This window comes from Panthera tigris, chromosome A2 (assembly GCF_018350195.1).
Source record: "Panthera tigris isolate Pti1 chromosome A2, P.tigris_Pti1_mat1.1, whole genome shotgun sequence".
Lineage (NCBI taxonomy): Eukaryota > Metazoa > Chordata > Mammalia > Carnivora > Felidae > Panthera > Panthera tigris.
In genome coordinates, this window is record NC_056661.1 from 70,442,130 (window position 1) to 70,460,967 (window position 18,838).

General features: G+C 42.9%; 1 protein-coding gene across 1 annotated transcript in view; it reads right to left on the reverse strand.

The window, feature by feature from the left end:
- Positions 1-12,901, reverse strand: part of HECW1 (HECT, C2 and WW domain containing E3 ubiquitin protein ligase 1) — a 400,133-nt gene extending 387,232 nt beyond the window's left edge. The window contains exons 1-2 of the mRNA XM_042963608.1: positions 12,860-12,901; positions 11,786-11,868 (exon numbers count right to left, since the gene is read on the reverse strand). The gene's annotated coding sequence lies outside the window, so the exon portion shown is untranslated. The remainder of the gene's footprint in view (positions 1-11,785; positions 11,869-12,859) is intronic.
- Between the last annotated feature and the right edge of the window lie 5,937 nt (positions 12,902-18,838).

Genomic DNA, 18,838 nt, shown 5'->3' on the forward strand with positions numbered 1-18,838 from the left:
CTCTGTCTCTCAAAGTAAATAAATAAACTTAAAAACAATTTTTTAAAAAATAGGATAGACCTCACTGTGGGTATGTGGCCGTGCCTGCTGAGTTGATGAGGAGAAATGAACCAACCCTCAGAGTCCCACTTCTATGGGTAGAAGGTCCTCACATGCCCCTATCTACTTTCTAGATTAATCAAGCAAAGTAAAGCAAAGTTACTAATGCCCAATCAGAAAGAAGTGTGAGGCCTACAATATTTAAATAAACGATTTGTCTTTCAAATAGAAAGCTGATAAAACTTCTTAAATTCAGAAGCATCTTCCTCGAGTCATAAAGGGACAAGAGATAAAAAGTTAAATTGTCAACGAGTCTGGGCTGGACCCGGGGGAGCCACTGCTATTAGGCAAACACCACATCTCCCAAACTTGTGTATGCTTTGTGTTTTATTTTTGTGAGTGATAGGGTGTTCTTATTTTTTTTCTTGCTTTTTTTTTTAAGTTTTTATCTATTTATTTTGAGAGAGAGAAAGAGCACATGAGTGGGGGAGGTACAGAGAAAGAGGGAGAGAGAGAGAATCTCAACAGGTTCCATGCTGTCAGTACACAGCCTGACATGGGGCTTGATCTCACAAACCGTGAGATCATGACCTGAGCCAATATCAAGAGTCAGACACTTAACTGACTGGGCCACCCAGGCGCCCCAGGGATAGGGTGTTTTTAGAAAGACTTAAATTTGCTACAAAACAGTGGTCCCCTTTTCAAATTCTGACTCACATGCCCTGTCACCAACCTGGTCAATGTTTTGGGGTATGTGGGTTGGGAAGTGAGGATATGTGTGTGGTAAGCTCATTAATAGTTATTTTCAAACTGGGAACCAGAAGACAAACCTCCAGGTGGAGTGGATACATCTTAATTCATTAAGATTTATCTCTTATTAGGTGAAATCCCCGACTAAGCTTCAGAGCTCCTCAGAGAGCAGCAGGTCTCTGAATCACCCGCTTTCTCTCCTACCCCGTGTCACGAGCAGCTTTGGGACACCCATGTATAGGTTAAGAGGAGGACAGGATGACCACTTGTTAGTAACAGTGGAAGATTACTAACACTTATTAAGGGCACTATGGGCCAGTCACAATGTTAGTCATATTACATGTATATCCTCATTTACACCAGGAACACCCCTAGAAAATGAGTACACAGTCATTCCAATTTCACGGATGAAGAAACCAAACTTTTAAACTTGCCTGAGACCCACAGCTAAAAATGTGTGCAGAGCCCCTGCTCTTGACCTCCACATCAGTCCACCCCACTAGATGCTCCATTCCCCTGTCATGAGGTCACCCCTGAACACCCTGAGCCAAGTCTGTGGAAACCAGGGCGGGGCAAGGCAGCTGCTGAGGGCTGCAAGGCCCAAAATCACCAAAGAGGGGACAGATAAAAGGGGTAGTGATGTCCCCGGCGCTAACGCAGCATCCTCGCCCACATGAGGGAAAGGCAGCTGCAGCAGCCAGGGGGCCGTTCAAGGGGAGCAGCCAGCCCACTCCTCACAAGGCCATTGCCAGCAGGAAGGAGAGGGTCCCCAGTGAGTACAAAAGACACCCTGTGCACTCCCACTGCTGCTTAACGTCCCAGTGCTGCAGGCAATGGAGCTGCTGAGGGCAGGGTGGCTGTGGACAGAGAGGTGTGCCGGGCTGCCAGCTCCATGAAGGCCAGAACCCTGGGTCAGCAGAAATGGCAGTCGATCCTAGCAAAGTTTTCTCACTTTTCCTCCCTGTAATCAGCGTTGGGAACAGGTGGAGGGCTTGGAGAATCCACACGAGGTGGTATCTCGGTGTTTGCAGACAGTCTGTCTGTCTCAGAGCCTCCCTCCCGATACAGTGCCTCTCATCTCCATCCCATCAGAAGGCCCCTCCTCAGGGTAGCAGACCAGGCCAATGTGCCAGAGAGCTTTCTAGGAGTACCAAAGTCAATGTTGGAGACAACACTGGGATAGGGCAGAGGGTTTGGGTCCACATCAGGGTGGGGTTGATGGTTTACAAGAAGGAAAGACCAAGGCCCAGGGAAGCAACGAAAATGAATTACAGCCCCACCTCTGGATGCACACTGTGGAGGCATCGTCCCACAGACCATTCAGTTGCCTCCATACCCAAGAAGGCAGATTGGGTCCAGGCAGGCAGTGGGGCAGGTCAGACCAGAGCTTGGCTAAGCACTACATCACAACGTGAAATCCAGGCTCAACCTGGAGATTTGGGCCCATTGATCTAAGCATGAGGGATGGGGTACTTTTGGGAATGACGAGTAAGGGTTTTGAGCAAGTCTTCTATAGTCCTGGGAGGGGAGGGAAGGGGCACTCCAAGTGCCAGGCCTTCATGCACAGAAGCCAAATCTCTCCCTTACCCAGGGCACGCATGGCCATCTTGCCAGGTGTGTGCCCAGGCTGAGGAATCGTAAGGGAGAAAGTACACATTTAAGTGGATGGATAGAATAAATGGTGGCGAGCTAGGTAAAATAGGAGCCATTAATTTCATATGACTCCTCCAATCCTTTTTTAAATTGGAGGTGATAACAGAGGCAACTCATTCTGTTCCAGATGTGACTATGAGGTAGATCCTGGAGCAGCCTGCCCCACACTACAGTCAATCACAGGACTCTGGTCAAGTCTTTTCTTTCTCTCTCTCTTAAAGTACGTACGTTTATCGAACAGTCGCAGCATCTCAGCCAACGCCCAGGGAGACCGAAAGTCTTCATACATTGGAATTTTGGTGGCAAAAAAGGGGGTCATGATGACTGACTATTCAAAATTGAACAAAATAGTCCATTTTGGAAAAAAAGACAGTCTCTTCAACAAACAGTGTTGGGAAAACCAGACAGCAACATGCAAAAGAATAAAACTGGATCACTTTCTCCCACGATACGCAAAAAATAAGTTCAAAATGGATCAAAGACCTAAATGTGAGACAAGAAACCATTAAAATCCTAGAGGAGAACACAGACAGTAACCTCTTTAACACTGGCATACCAACTTCTTTCTAGATATGTCTCCTGAGGCAAGGGGAAACAAAAGCAGAAATAAACTATTGAGACTTCAGCAAAATAAAAGGCTTCTGCAGAACAAAAGAAACAATCAACAAAACCAAAAGGCAGCCTATGGAATGGGAGAAGATATTTGCAAATGACATATCTGATAAAGGATTATTTTCCAAAATATATAAAAAACTTATAAAACTCAACACCCCCCAAAAAATAACAATCCAATTAAAAAATGGGCAGAGGACATGAACAGACATTTTTCCCAAGAAGACATACAGGTGGCCAACAGACACATGAAAATATGCTCAACGTCACTGCTCATCAAGGAAATACAAGTCAAAACTGTAATGAGATATCACCTCATACCTGTCAGAATGGCTTAAATCAACAATGCAAGAAACAACAGGTATTGGCAAGAATGTGGAGAAAGGGAAACCCTCTTGCACTGTTGGTGGGCATGGAAACTGATGCAGCCGCTCTGGATAACAGTATGGAGGTTCCTTAAAAAGTTAAAACTAGAACTACCCTATAATCCAGCAATTGGACTACTAGATATTTGCCCAAAAAATACAAAAATACTGACTCGAAGAGATACACGAACCCTGATGTTTACAGCAGCACTACCAACAATAGCCAAATTACAGAAACAGCCCAAATGTCCATCAACTAATGAATGGATAAAGAAGATGTGGTATATATACAATGGAACATTACTCAATTGTAAAAAAAGAATTAAATCTTGCCATTTGTAATGACATGGATGGAGCTAGAGAGTGAATATAGTGCAAGCCAGTTAGAGAAAGACAAATACCATGCGATTGCACCCTTAGGTGGAATTTAAGAAACAAATGACCATGGGGGAAAAAAGAGAGGAGCAAACCAAGAAACAGATTCTTAACTATAGAGAACAAACTGATGGTGACCAGAGGGAGGTGGTGGGGGGATGGGTTAAATAGGGGATGAAGATTAAGGAGTGCACTTGTGATGAGCACCAGGTGATGTATGGAAGTGTTGAATCACTGTATTATACACCTGACACTAATGTAACACTGTATGTTAATGAACTGGAATTTAAATAAAAACTATTTATTTTTTTAAATGCTTATCTATTTTTGAGAGAGAGAGCACGAGCGGGGCAGGTGCAGAGAGAGTGGAACAAGGGATATGAAGCAGGCTCTGCACTGACAGCAGAAACCCCGATGTGGAGCTCAAGTTCACGAGCCTCGAGATCAGGACCTGAGTTGAAGTTGGATGCTCAACCGACTGAGCTACCCAGGTGTTCCTAAATAAAAACCTTTAAAAAAAAAAAGATATTAGCTGAAGAACACATAACAAAATTTTTTTTTTAATAATTAGATATTCAGTTGAGAAAAGAAAGAAACTAACAAGTATTCAGGCAGAAGGTGAAAAAAATGGACTACATAAATTACATAAAAGCAATGCTTTAATGAGCAGACTGGGCGAGGTCTGGGCCATTATCCTTAGGGAGATGTGGGGAGGTGTTTGGAAGGCAAGGAGTTTCCTGGAACAATGCATCTCATATTTGGAACGACTTGAAAAAAAAAGCATACAATCAAAACACTCGGTCACATTGCACAACTTTGGGGAACAGAAATTCCAACTGACCCCTACCACCTTCCACATTCCAGTTTTTAAATCCTGGGTCAAGGTACAAAAAATGAATAAATGCATCCATGCCAACATCATCTCATCTTCTGTGCAAGTGTCGTCTCATCAAGAAAGGAGGTAATGCGCCATCTGCCTGGAAGCATTTGAGGGGGACGATGGACGGGCTGGACTCGTGGTTCTCCCACTCACTGACCACATCTGCTGGAAGGTGGGCAGTGAGGCCAGGAAGGAACCACCGATCTACGCAGATGTCTGCACTCAGAAGCATGATGATCTGGCCTTTCACGCTGGGGGTCAGTGGGGAGATCCCTTTCCATCCTATTGGCAAAGTCTGGGTACGGGTGGTCCCACCAGACAGACTGCACTGGTATACATGTCACGTGTTGTGGACGGTCAATGTCATACTCCACAGTGGAACTGCAGGTAGTTTCATGAATGCTTTAGGATCCCATGCCCAGGAAGAACCCAGGGCGGTGGAACCACTTGCTGCCAGTGCTAAGGACTTAACCTTCCGAGGCTCACAGCTCTTCTCCAGGGAGGAGCTGGAGGCTGCTGGCCATCTCCTGCTCCAAAGTCTGGGGCAAAACTGCAGGGCTTTTCCTTGAGGCCTCGCACAATTTCCTGCCTGGCCTGGTGGTGAAGCTCCATGAGGATCTCCTAAGGCAATCTGTCAAGTCCCAGCCAGCCGGGTCCAGACACACGATGACACGCACCGGTAGATGGGGTGCAGTGTGAGTGAGCTCGTTGCTTGAGTCCCTCGCACAGCTGTGGTATGGCCAGAAGTGTGAAGGGCAGCATGGCTGGCTAGGGTGCTAGATGTCTTGAATATGATCTGGGTCATCTTCTCCTGACCTTAGGGTTTCAGGGGCTTCTCATGCAGCTTTCTAATGAATGTGGCACCAGATGTCCGTCATCCCAGCTGATGACAGTGCCATGTTCGGTGGGGTACTTCAGGCCAGTGCCCTCTTATGATGGGTCCCCTGATCCACCTACAAGTCCTCCTGGCCAGGAGCACCATCATGCTAGGGGACCCTTCACAGTGGGAGGGAAAACAGCCCCACAGCCAGGATCCTCCGTGACAGACGGGGCTGGGGCCCAGACAAGTCAGGACCCCTCATTTCTGAGCATGAGGAACATGAAGCTAAGTGGATGCTGAAATTTGGTCCTAAAAGAACCAATATTTGAGCATGGCAGATCATCCAAAAACTGTGCTGTCAAATTCCATGTATAAAACAAAACAGTAGAATACATAGCTGGTGGGCAGAGAAGCCAGGCCGGCGGTTGGCGGGGGGATGTAGGAGGTGCGGAGCTAGCGTGGTTGGTGTCACTCCCGAGCTGAGAATACGAGGGCACACTGGCTCTGTTTGTGAACAGGAGCAAAGCAGGTTGGTCTCCTCAAAATAACAGCAAATCATCCTGGCACAAGGAGGAGCTAACTTCCTCCAGGTTCCTCTCTGGTGCCGCCTCTCCCTGTAGTAGATTCTGCGCGTGAATCCATTTCTAAGAAGTTTCTATTTGGGAGAGAAAACTGCACTCCGGGAGGAACTCTGTAGTGTGTATAAGAATCACCCAGGAACCTGTTTTAAAATGGTGATTTTAGGCAACATCCTCAGCAGGGGACAGATTCCAGGGCTCCTCCCAGGAGCTCGGAATCTGCCTTTTTAAATTAGTGTCCCTTAAGTATTTCTGATGTGGGAAATCCAGGCCACATGGTAAGGAACAAAAGCAGGCATCCCACTCCTCAATCAGACAGACCCCAATACTAGTCAATCCTAGTGTTCAGATTCTCAGAGAATTTTCTCCATCATAGAATATGTGCAACACAGGGCGACAGATAAATACAGACAGACCGATAGACCCCAGTCCACACATATTGTGAGCATTTTCTCAGGAGGAATAAAACACTGCAGTCAATTGCATCCAAAAGGCCAGAGGCTAAATTAGGACCAGAGGCAAAAATCCTGTGGTATCATTTAGAGTCTGGCAGAGGCCCCTCTGGGGCTGACATAATTCAGGTGGTGAATTCTCCCTACCGTTACAGAAGATTTTTATTTCCTCAGTTCCTTACAAACTGTGGAAATCAGTTTTCTAAAATCTAAATTTCTCACATACGTGTGATATTAAAACCCAAGAGAAATGTCTACGCTCTTGGCTACATTCCAAGAAAGGCACACTCCAAGGAAACCACTGGCCCCAAAAGCACAGCGGATCGCCTCATGTCGCTCAGTTCCAACGGCAAGTGTAGCAGTTTGATGGATCAGGGGGCCAAAGTTCCTTGCCTTTGGACAATTCCTGGACAGGCAACTTCTGATGGATTCCAGAACCAGGTGGGCGGGGCTCCCTAGGGAGTGGAATCGAGAGTTTCCTCAGGACTCCACTCAGTGGATTCAGGCAAAGAGCAGCTCAGCCTGGGGGTGCAAGGAATGGAGGTGGAAAATGTCACCATCCAGTGCTGGCAGACAGACATGTCACCAGCCAGCTTTTTCCTTACCTAAGAAAACAAGGGCAAGACAGACTGCTCTACGTCGTGCTCTCCTGATCTGTGGGAGAAAACCGAACAACATATATTGAATCACCATTATAATCGTATAAGACTAGACTGATCATGACATCCTTTGGAAACAACCTTCCCAAAAAATAACAAAAAAAGATAAGCTAAGGGCGACGAAAGCCGGAAGTGACAGACTGGAGAGTTCTTGGCGTGGATGAGGGCTGCAAGGGAACAGCAGCATTACCCCAGCACTTAGACCCGCTCACAGTGAACATAAGACTGACCTCTGCTCAGGAGGAATTCATGAGTAGAGCACAGTAGGATTTTTCTGGAGAACTGACGTGAAAACACACAGGAGCTTTCAGAGGGGCAGCAGTCGCTTGATGTGAAAGAAAAAGCCCTTGTAACCTGTGCTCTCCTCATTGGTCCTATGACCCTCTTAATTTCAGCTCTGCCTCATCCTTCTCCATGTAGCTAGATAAAGAGACGCCATAATAAAAATGACAACATTTGAGAGACATTGAAAGAAACTAATGAAGAGAAATATAGATTAAATAAAATTAAAAAATGAATTTCAAAATCCTAAATGTCAAAGATCAGAGACGAATAGAAAGAAAAAAAATAAGAAAGAAAATCATCGAAGATATCAAGTAAGTATAAATTTAACAACAAAGAGAGATAAAACCGCTTAAAATGCAGTAATATCAACATAGCTGTGAGGAACTTTCATTCGACACTTGTCGTCTAGGCACTGGGCTAAGGACTTTAGGCGCATTTTGTCATTCAGCATTTAAAGGAACTCATCGCTAACTCCATTTTCTAGATCAGAAAACTGAGGCATATCCAGGAGTCAAACAGCTTGCCTAAAGATACTCAAGAGAGGAGCTGGTGGAAAGAGCAGGCAAAATCCCATGCTCTGACCCCAAGGTTGCCCCCTGCAGCAGGGCACTGTACTTCTCTTTCCAAAGATGAAACTGATAGCATCCAGGGCAGGCCATCCCAGAATATGCCACTTTTGATTAATTGATTGATTATTCTGAATTAACATTACTTGAGAAAGAGCTGATATGAGAAGGATGCTGACCCTTCTCTCTCCCCCTAAAAGCAGAAAATACACTTTCTCATGGGAAGGATAGCCTCCCTGTACCAGGAGGTGGAGAGACGCCAGAGATAGGGAATTCAGGGACAAGATGGTTGTGTAAACAAACTTGGCTTACTTTGTTCACTAATTAGTACCAGAGCCTAAGTTTCTTTGTCTGGACAGTTCTTCAGAAATGTATTGTTTTTATGTTTATAGGTATAAAAGCTGCCTGCTTTGTTCACTTCTTGGGGTCTCATATTCTTCTGGGGCCCTCATACGTACATAATTAAATTTGTTTTTCTCCTGTTAATCTGTCCTCGGTTAATTTAATTATTAGATTAGTTAAGAGAACCACAAGGGGTAGGAGAAAATTTTCCCCTCACCAACAAAATCCTCAAAATCAATGAGATAAAGCAATTAAGATAAAATTCAACTGAAGTTGAATTAAGAAAATAAAAGACTAGAGGCGCCTGGGTGGCTCAGTCGGCTGAGCGTCCAACTTCAGCCCAGGTCATGATCTTGAGGTCTGTGGGTTCGAGCGCCGTGTCAAACTCTGTGCTGACAGCTCAGGGCCTGGAGCCTGCTTCCAATTCTGTGTCTCCCTCTCTCTCTGCCCCTCCCCCGCTCATGCTCTGTCTCTCTCTCTCTCTCTCTCTCTCTGTCAAAAATAAATAAACATTAAAAAATAATAATAATAATAAAGAAAAGACTAGAAAGCTGAGAAGAATAAGAGAAAGGGTGTTAAACTTCTAAATCAAGGAAAATTTAAAAAAAATCAAAAGCAGGAAAATTACAAAAAAAGGAAGTTATTTCAATAAGATAAACAAGGAAGCAAAAAGAGAAAAAATTAAAATGGCATAAGCAAGGTGAAAAATACCATGTTAAAGCAAAGCTGAAATGCCAAGTGTTACAAAAGAGAAAATGTGACAGTAATAGTCTGTAGGAAATAGACTCCCACAGCATGGCCTCCCCACGGCACCAAGACCAGCTCTGGCATCTTGGTCACACATCATGCTATAGAAGGGGCCTTTTGAGCACTTTTAAGCCAAACTGGTGGCAAAACCCTAGCAAAACTCCAATTTTACCTCGATTACAGGGTTTACGACAGCCGAGGCTGTTTGACATGGTGTGTCCCATAAAAGACTATTTCTAAAATATGTTCTAAAAAAAAAAAAAAAAAAAAAAAAAAAAAAGAGCCTCATGGCAGATACTTCTGGAATGCCGCTGGAGTGCCCTCTGGGGTGGTGTCACCGGACCCCTTCCAGAGGCACAGTTCACATCAGAGCTGCTCGGTGCCGAGTCCAACAACCTGTCCTGCTACAGCTTTGTGCTGCACACCAGTGTACCAAAAACCCTGAGAAGTCCTGCAACAAAGAAACCTGTTTCTCTTTGTTGAAGCCACCTCATCTGACCTTGAAAATCCCAAACTTTTTTCCATGGATCAGTTCCATTTTCATCCTAGAAGCAGTTTTATGGAAAGCACTCCAGAATATGTGGTCCTAACAAAGGGTCACTTGGTCTAAAAGGGAGGGCAGTCTTTACTAATGTATAGACCATACCAATTTAAAAACAGATGCCATAGACATAGATTAGGAAAATGAAGCTTCCATGGGGGTGATAAATAGATCATGCAGACAAGTACATATGCAGACAGAAAAGTCAGGCATTTTGTAACAGCAATTCAGGAACCAGAAATGTGGGCAATAGGACGTGATAAATGAACTCCACCAAAAAGACCCTAAACTCCTGCCTCCCGGAAGAAAAACCACCTGGTGCTTCATGATTAATTTACTGGCAGTGCTAGAGCAATCTGTGCTTCAGGAACCAAAAAGAAAAAACAAAAAACTCATGTTTTCGATAAAGAGGCATTCAACCCTCAGCAGAGATTAAGCCACTGACTACCTGTGCCAAGAAAGTATAGAGCACAAAATGAGAATTTCACCAAGCATTCCAATAGTGCCCATACAATGGGTCATGCCCACCTGAGCAGCACAATATCAACCTACAGAGAAGGATGGCATGTTCTTGCATTACCTCTCAAAGTCGGGTGGTTTTTATCCTGACTTTTAGTGCCAGGAAAAAAGACTGTCTATTTATTGCCCATTCTTTTTGCTCATTCATTTGTGCAATGAGACACTTAGATGAGAGTGATGTAAAAGGAGCAACACACAAATCTGGTGAAATTATTTCCAAATGTACATAAACCCTACTTAATTTATAATGGCCACAATCATTTTTTGAAACACATTGGTTACAGAACAATCTGATCACTGGATTTGAGCTGGTCTTTGGGAAGGGGTAGAATCCAAACTGGTGATAAAGAATGGAGAAAATATTCCAGGAGGCGGGCAGGGGGGAACCAAACATCATAAATAAGATTTAAGAGCTGAGGATGAGCACTGAACGGGTGTGTGAGATCTGCTAATGAGTATCCGTCCTCGACAACAGTGGGAATCACTACAGGCAGATGAACGTGGAATCCAGCTATGGGGGGGGGGGGCTCTGAACCTGATACCACAGATCAAAGGAAGGACACAGCAGTTCCCAGGCAAAGTAGTAGAGCATGACTGAGGTTCTGTCTAAAGAAGATGAACCCGGAATTGATGTGCTTGGGGCGAGCACGGGGAGAAGAGACAGGATAAAGGAGGTGAGCGGGAATGCTCCTTTGCTAATTCAGATATGAAGTGATGAAATCCTGCACAAGAGTGGCAACAATGAGAATGGACCAGATGCAGGTGGAATTGTGAACAACCTCAAAGGTATCTAGAAGGCAATGCTTCTTGTGTCTGGCTGCTTACCTCCTATATGTTAACTTGGACATGGGTCTAACTATGTAACTACAAGTTTTAAGGGCCAGGAGAATTACAATGTCATTGCCAGGAGAAGTCATAAATTTGGCCTTATACATATCAAACTTGAAGTAATAAAAGGATGCCTCGGATGAAATGCCTTTAAATCTCAGCAGGATCAGACTCAGGTCTGGAAAATCTGGGCTTGATTTGGCCACCACTAAAACAAGTGTGAGTGGGCTTCCATCAACGGTAATGCTCCCGAAAGCACGGTGCTGGAAATTGATCATGTGGCCGATCAGTATTTCCAGCTCTCTGGAAGAAATCCCTCTCAGCTGCGGTGTGGATGGGCTGGATTGCAAAACTGTGGTCTGTTCAGAGGGTGACTCTGAAGAAAACAGGAGGAATGGCAAACCATCCTATTTCAGAAGTGAAGCAGGAGCCACACGCCCCCAGAAAACGTGTCTGGCTCCTCCAGCACTGTGGAGAACCTGCTTGCTCAGGTGATCTGTCTGCACGGAGATGGGAGCACCTCCCTCTATTTCAGCCCCGCTGAGGAAGGAGCACCACGCAGGGGTGTCATCTGCCCTAGGATTGGAATCAGCCTCCCTTGGGAATGGAGAGGAAGAGTCCTACAAGTTCGCCCCTTTTTATTGTGATCTAGGAACCAATTTCCATTTGGTGATCACACAGCCACACACACTAACCTTGGGAAGCTAGATAAACCCCAGTAGATAAATGCCAAGGAGGCACTAAAACCTGGCTGGAGCCAGGTAGGTACTTTACCTTGCCTCTGTGTAATATTGGCACTCCTCTGATTCGGGCAGGACACACACAGAACCCAGGAGAACAGACAGGACCATGTGCCCCTGGAAAACATCAGCCCAGATGGTTTTACTGTCCAAAGGTGAAAAAACCAAAAAGAAAACTGATGACAGGCAGACAACAGGGAATTCAGAGAAAAGTGTACTTTGAGAGGAGGTACAGCAAATAGGAGAAAAGCCTACACTGAATCTATTTTGCATTCTGAATAGATGTAGCAAGTGTGCAAAAGGCCTTGTGGATGCACATGGGAGGTGAGGTGAAAGAGAACTTAAGAAAAAATTTCAAGAGAAACTTATATTCAGAGATCAAAAGAGAAACTGGATGAAATGTAAATTAAAATTAAAAAAAAAGATATGGCTCAAATTGGGGATTAAATCAAGAAAAATTAAAAAGCAGTAAGAGAAATAAAGTCTGCTTTGGAGTGGAAATTCAAATTACAGATGTAGAAAAGAAATAAAAAGTTCTTTAAGAATACAAAAATAAGGGGGGGGGGGGCAAAGGAGTGTGTGAGAAGATGATAGTTGTAGACAGTTTACCTTTAGGAAAGAGGCATTTGTTTATCAGAGAGGGAATTTGTTCAAAGATACCGATCAAAACAAAACAAGTCACTCATGGTGGCTTAGCCAAGAGACAAGTTTGCTTTTTCTCCTGTGAGAAGAAGTCCAAAGATGACATTTCTGGCAGCTACACTGCCAGGGTCCCGGACTTTATTTTAGGCCTTCTTCCACCAGCTTTAGTGTGTGGCTTTCTTCCCCCAGCTCACAGGATGGCTGCTGGCACTCCAGCCACCAGGAGCACATTCCAGAATAACACGGAAGAAGAGTGAGGGCAAATGCAGCATGCCAGATGGGTGAGCCCCCCTCCTTAAAGAGCTTCCACAGAAGTCCCACCCAGTGACTTACATGTACATCTCACTGGACTCAAGTATGTCATTGTTATGTCCAGAATTCGTGATCCCCAAAGACCACCAGGGAGCCGAGTCCCATGCAAAAGCAAAGAGCCTTTATTCGAGCTAGCTCGAGCTCAATCCCCTACCTGCACTGACGCAGCGGTGAGATGCCGGGGAGAGAGAGCGAGTTTCAAAAGCACAAAGGTTTTATAGGGGTCTAGGGGCAGTTGGTGAGGTAATGGCTGTGGCCTCAGCTGATTGGCTGGGGAAGGGTCGTGGCCTCGGCCGATTGGCCGGGGAAGGGTCGGAGTCCTGTTACGCAGGTCGCCAGGTGTGTTTTGATGGGGAAGTTTGAACGGGTGAGCGGGAGGTTACTCAAGGGGACGAGGCGTGGTTCTGCGATTTTCCCGGAAAGGGGGCATGTCGGGGACATAGTCACTCAAGGTGGAGGACACAGAACAAGATGGAGTCGGCCGGCGTAGGTCCGCTCTTTCAGTCATATGACTACCTCTATCTGCAAGGAAGACTGGGAAATAAAGCTTTTAAACTGGGATCATCCTAAAATTAAGTCAGAGTTTATGAGTAAGTAAAAAGGAAAGAGGAGATACTGGTAGATAAATAGACTATAAAAAATTCCTGAGATAAATAGAACGACAAAGGAACAGAACCAATATATACAAATCTAACAGGTCATGATTTTCCTGCAAATGAAAAGTTTGTCATGTTTCAAGTAAAGTCCAATAAAAACAACCACAGCAACAAAACCCTATATACCTAGATATCTTGATAAGATGTTCTAATTCAATTATTTTAAATCCTGAAAGTATCCAAGAGAGGGAAAAAAAAAACCCACAAATTATCTACAAAGAATTTAAATTTAGGCTCTCCTCAGACTTCTCCATGATTCCCAAAGACAGGGGATCATAAAATAGCATGTCAAGAGTCTTGGGGAAAAAGATACTTCACAAAGGTGATAATCACAGTCAAAACACTGTTTATTTATAAAAGTAAGAGGAAAAAAATCCCCCATATGGTGAAAGAATCAAAAAATACTCCATAAAAACTTAATGCAACATAGATTTTTCACCCAAATCTATGAATGAGAAACTCATTACATTCATGTTTAATAATAAAATTAGTCTTATGATTTAAGAATGGGAAACCTGTGCTATACCTGATTTGGGTAAATTTGAACCTGTTAGAGAAGTCTAGGAGCCAACTGCATTTTCCAAAGATGGACACAGCAGCACCTTCTACCCTACATGTGAAAACGCATGGCTCGGTGTTGAGAAAATCCTTAGGCCAAATCTGGGCTCAGCAGGAAAACGATGAACTGCGTAGAATTACTAGCATGACAAGATGGAAATAAATAGATTCGCTTTTTATCCAAGACAGCATAAAGAGAATACAAGAAGAGACTCACAGAAGAAGGCATTATTAAAAACAGACACATAGGTAACAGCATTAGATAGAAGAAAGTGCTAAATAAAATAAATAAATACCAGCACTAGTCCTTGGGTTCAAGAAGTAAAATAAAATAAACAAATTTCTAACCAATTTTACTTTTAAAAGAAAGGGAAGAAGGAGGAGACGGGAAAAGAGGGAATTGAGGGAGGGACAATATAAAATTAAAAAAAAAAAAAAGGTAAGACCACATAGCAGGAGGCAATTTAAAATTTACAAAAAAATATAGTCAGCAATTTGAATCTAGGCAAATAGATAACTTTCTAGGAAAATAATTTATTTGTCTCAAGTGGAAGTAGCAATTCTATATAGACCAATAACCATGAGATTAATGAGTTAATTCATCATATTGCCTGAGAAAGGCATAAAGCCCAAGGAGATTTTACAAGTAAACCTGTCTGAATTCCAGGTAATAATAATCCTAACAGCACATTCATTTTGGGAGGACTAAAACAACAGTTTCCCAATTTATTTTTTACAAATTTTAAATATACAGCAAAATAAAAATGTAGACTAATCTAATTTCTTCATTTATACACAGAGATATAAGTACATTTATATGAAGTTTATAATTAACTTTGAAGATATTATATATATATATATATATAACTAAGCAATATATATGTATACATAATTTATATATATATGTATACATATATATATAACTAAGCATATTGAATCAACACAGAATTAAAAAAATAATAAGCAATTTTCAGGTTGGGTGAATCTGAAGACAATACAAATAGTTCACTATTAGGAAATATAGTAATGGGATTGATCATTTCATTAGGTCAAAGGAGAAAATGCACTATAAATTCCCCCCAAATTCTATGTTTACAACATGACTAAAACACTTTCTAACCTAGGAATAGAATAACTCTAACTTATTTTTTTTAACTGATATAAACAGCCTATACCATTTAATTTAATAGCAAATTTAATAGCAAAAAATTAAATCCATTTTAATTAAGGGCAAGAAGAAGATAAGAAGACCTCTTGTTACCACTTTTACTTAATACAGCTCTGGTTTCAGCCAATGTTATAAACACCTCCCACTCCAATGAAAGAGAAAAAACCGAAGGAAGGAGCGAGGAAGAGATGAAAGGAGGGATAAGGAAGAGGGAGAAGAGAGGAAAGAAGGGTAGAAAATTAAAAAGAAATATAAGCCTTCAATTTCTGGTGTTAGAAATAGCATAAAAGGCTCCCACTGGCCAAAATTGGGTTAATTTGAGCATCAAAAAAATAATAATAATAATGACTGTAATTGTATCACACTGAGTAAATAAAAAATTATGAGAACATAGTGATTCCTTTCTTCCCAAAAGAAGAAGAGAACAGAAAAAAGGGAAAGCTCTTTTTTCACAGAAGAATGACAACTAATAAATGTGGAAGGAATTTTACCATGGAAATGTCACTAATTTGGATGGATCCAGGGAAAGATCCACTGGATGATAAAACAATTAAGTGCAAGGTTATTGGGGGGATAGGAATCTGTCTCTATTACTAATTGTGAAGAAAATGGTACGTTTTGATGGAGACACCTAAAGATCACCACCTTAACCAATAGATCATCGTAAATAAAATTTAAAAAGTCACATTATAACCACATCAAATATGATGGAGTTGATATCTATAATATGTAATGACTTCATACAAATTGGAAACAGAAATACCAAGACCTTTCCTAGGAAGAGGGTGTTGGCAAAACACAGGTACGAAGAATTTGCAGAAACAGAGCTTCACTGTCTCTCTGTCACTTCAAGGGCAAGTGGGAGAAACAACACTGGATGAGACTGCCTCTAGATAAATCATATCAGAACCCTAGCAACAGATGCTTCACTATAGAGGAGTATTTTTCCCACCCAGTGCCCCCAGGGACCCAGACCCCCAGATCACCTTTTCATTTGCCTGCCATTCTTAGCCTGCAACTTCCCATCCCTGGTCACAAGACAGCTGGAAGAAGTGGAAAGGCACAGGGGCAAAGATTTGTGATGAGAGCTGACCCTGTCCTATTTTAATACAGAAAACATCTTTCCCAGAAGTTGCTCTCCCAGGGGTCATCGGCCATAACTACCTGCAAAGAATCAGCCTCCAGTATCCCTCCTCCCTTGATTAAAGAGTAAAAACAGAATGGCTAAATCATGGGCACCCAGGTGGCTCAGTAGTTAAGCATCTGACTCTTGGTTTCAGCTCAGGTCATGATCTCCCGGTTTGTGAGTTCAAGCCCACATCTGGCTCTGTGCTGATGATGCAGAGCCTGCTTGGGATTCTCTCTCTCCCTCTCTCTGCCCCTCCCATGCTCACTCTCTTTCTCTCAAAATAAATAAACTTAAAAAAAAAAACAAAAAACAAAAAACCAGAATGGCTAAATCATAGCAGTCAGTACTGGGCACCCTCACAGAGTGTTGGTGGATGGTATATGTTGTTACAACTTTGCCCAAAGCAACTCTGACCCATTTGAGGAAGCCGCAATGTGCCTCTAGTTTTTATTCTGCTTTGGGGAATCATTTCTAAGGAAATAATAAGAAACACAGTTAATGATTTGTATACTTGATATTCATCAAAGTAGTGTTTCTAAGACACAGTGTCCCTCACAAACAAAAAGGTCAGTTCAACTTCAGTGCCCAGTAATAGGTGAATGGCTGAAAATGCAGGACGGGGTGTCAGATAGGCTAACTGTGTGAGTTGATCAAGTCACAGAAACACTTTGCATCTCAGTGTTCCCATCTGTAAAATGGAGTTAGTAATATTTCCTACGTAAGCTTAGAAGGTTTAATAAAATTTTATATGTAAAACATACAGCTAAGTGTCACAATAAAATCAATACATAATAGATACATGCCTAATACATATGCATGGAAAGTTGTATAGACTATTATATAGCCAATTAAAATAACACATGCAAATATCAAAAATTATATGACAAGAGAATGTATCTGATACATTGTTAAATGTATTTATGGTGTGATTTCAGTATCATGCATATGCCTAGAGGAAATGCATTAAGATGCCAATGTTCTGGGTGCTGGATGGCTCAGTCAGTTAAGTGCCTGACTCTTGACTTTGGCTCAGGTCATAATCTCACAGTTTGTGAGTTCAAGCCCCGTGTTGGGCTCTGTGCCAACACTTCAGAGCCTGGAGCCTGCTTGGGATTCTGTCTCCCTCTCTCTCTGTCTCTCCCCTGCTTTGTCTCTTTCTCTCTCAAAAATAAATAAATAAACATTTAAAAAGATGCCAATGTTCTTCCGCCTAATCATTGAATCACAGGTGGTTGTTACTTTATACATGTTTTCCTTTTCAAGAGTCAGTAAACTTTTTCTTAAAGGGCCAGTTAGTAAATATTTTAGGTTTGCCTCTCTGCCTTAACTACTCTGCTCTGCCATTACAGCTTGAAAGAACCACAGATCAAAATGCAAATTATGGGTGTGACCATGTTCCAGTAAAACTGCAAAAACAGGAGGCAAGCCAGCCCTAGTTTGCAGACCATTGTATAGTGATATATACATGTTGTATTAAAAAAAGAAACAGTGAGAGCAAACTATACCACTGACCCCTGACACGGCTTGGAACTGTGTGGGTCCACTTGTAAGCCAATTTTTCTCAATAAATATAGAACAGTACCGTAAATGTATTTTCTCTTATGATTTGCTTAATAACATTTTTTCTCCAGCTTACTTTATTGTAAGAACGCAGTATATAATACATGTAACTTACAAAATATGTGTTAATTGACTGTTTATGTTATCATTATGGGTAAGGAGTAGTTAAGTTTCTGAGGACTCTAAAGTTACACTTAGATTTTCAACTACATGGAGGGCCCCCCACGCCCATGTGGCTCAAGGGTCAACCGTAGATGGATTCCCCCTGAAGGCTTTGGGCCATCCTCCCACGGCACACCGAAGCAGGAGGAGGCACGCAGGATTACTGCAAAGCCAGGTTACACGGCAGCCTTAGAGCTTATCACGGAGGTGCCAGGACCCCAGGCCTCTAGCCAGCATCCCAACAAAGGGCCCAGTGAACCCTGCTCAGTGGGACCCTGGCACACTAATGCCTCGCTGCTCCCAAGTAATTCCGAGTAGCAGAAAATGCTTATTATCATTGAATCCAAATCCTCTGCCCAGTGGTTTTCATTCTGGACTCGGAGCAAGTCCCTCTGCCACATTTCAGATTTTAGTAATTTGAAGCAGTGTTCATGGTCCTTTCTTTCCATCTTAGAAATCCTCAAAGGACAGTTTTTATAGAGCACAAGTTGCAACTTGGAGGCTTAAAGTTATGGCTGGTCTGGCCCACTAAGTGTTGCCATATCATTAAATAAAATAAGTAAAAAACAAAAAAAAATCGTAAAAAAATATAATTCTCTTCAATACCCAGCCTTTAGGTTTTCTGGGAGAAATCAGAACTAGCCACTCACTCCCACATGTCAGCAATTGGCTTGAAACTAAGTAGCCACCAGCAGGAGCCCGTGGTTCACAGTCCCCTGCCTGCAACTGCCCACCACCCCTCCCACCCCCAAATCCATATGTGCCTAGACCCCAAGGATATCCAAGTTTCCAGCCCAGCCCCAAAATGAGCTAGCAAGTGGTGCCACAGAGCATCAAGCCAGGAGCCCAGAGACAGCCTCCCATCCTAGGTTCCACAAATGCGGGGTCCATGACCCTGGG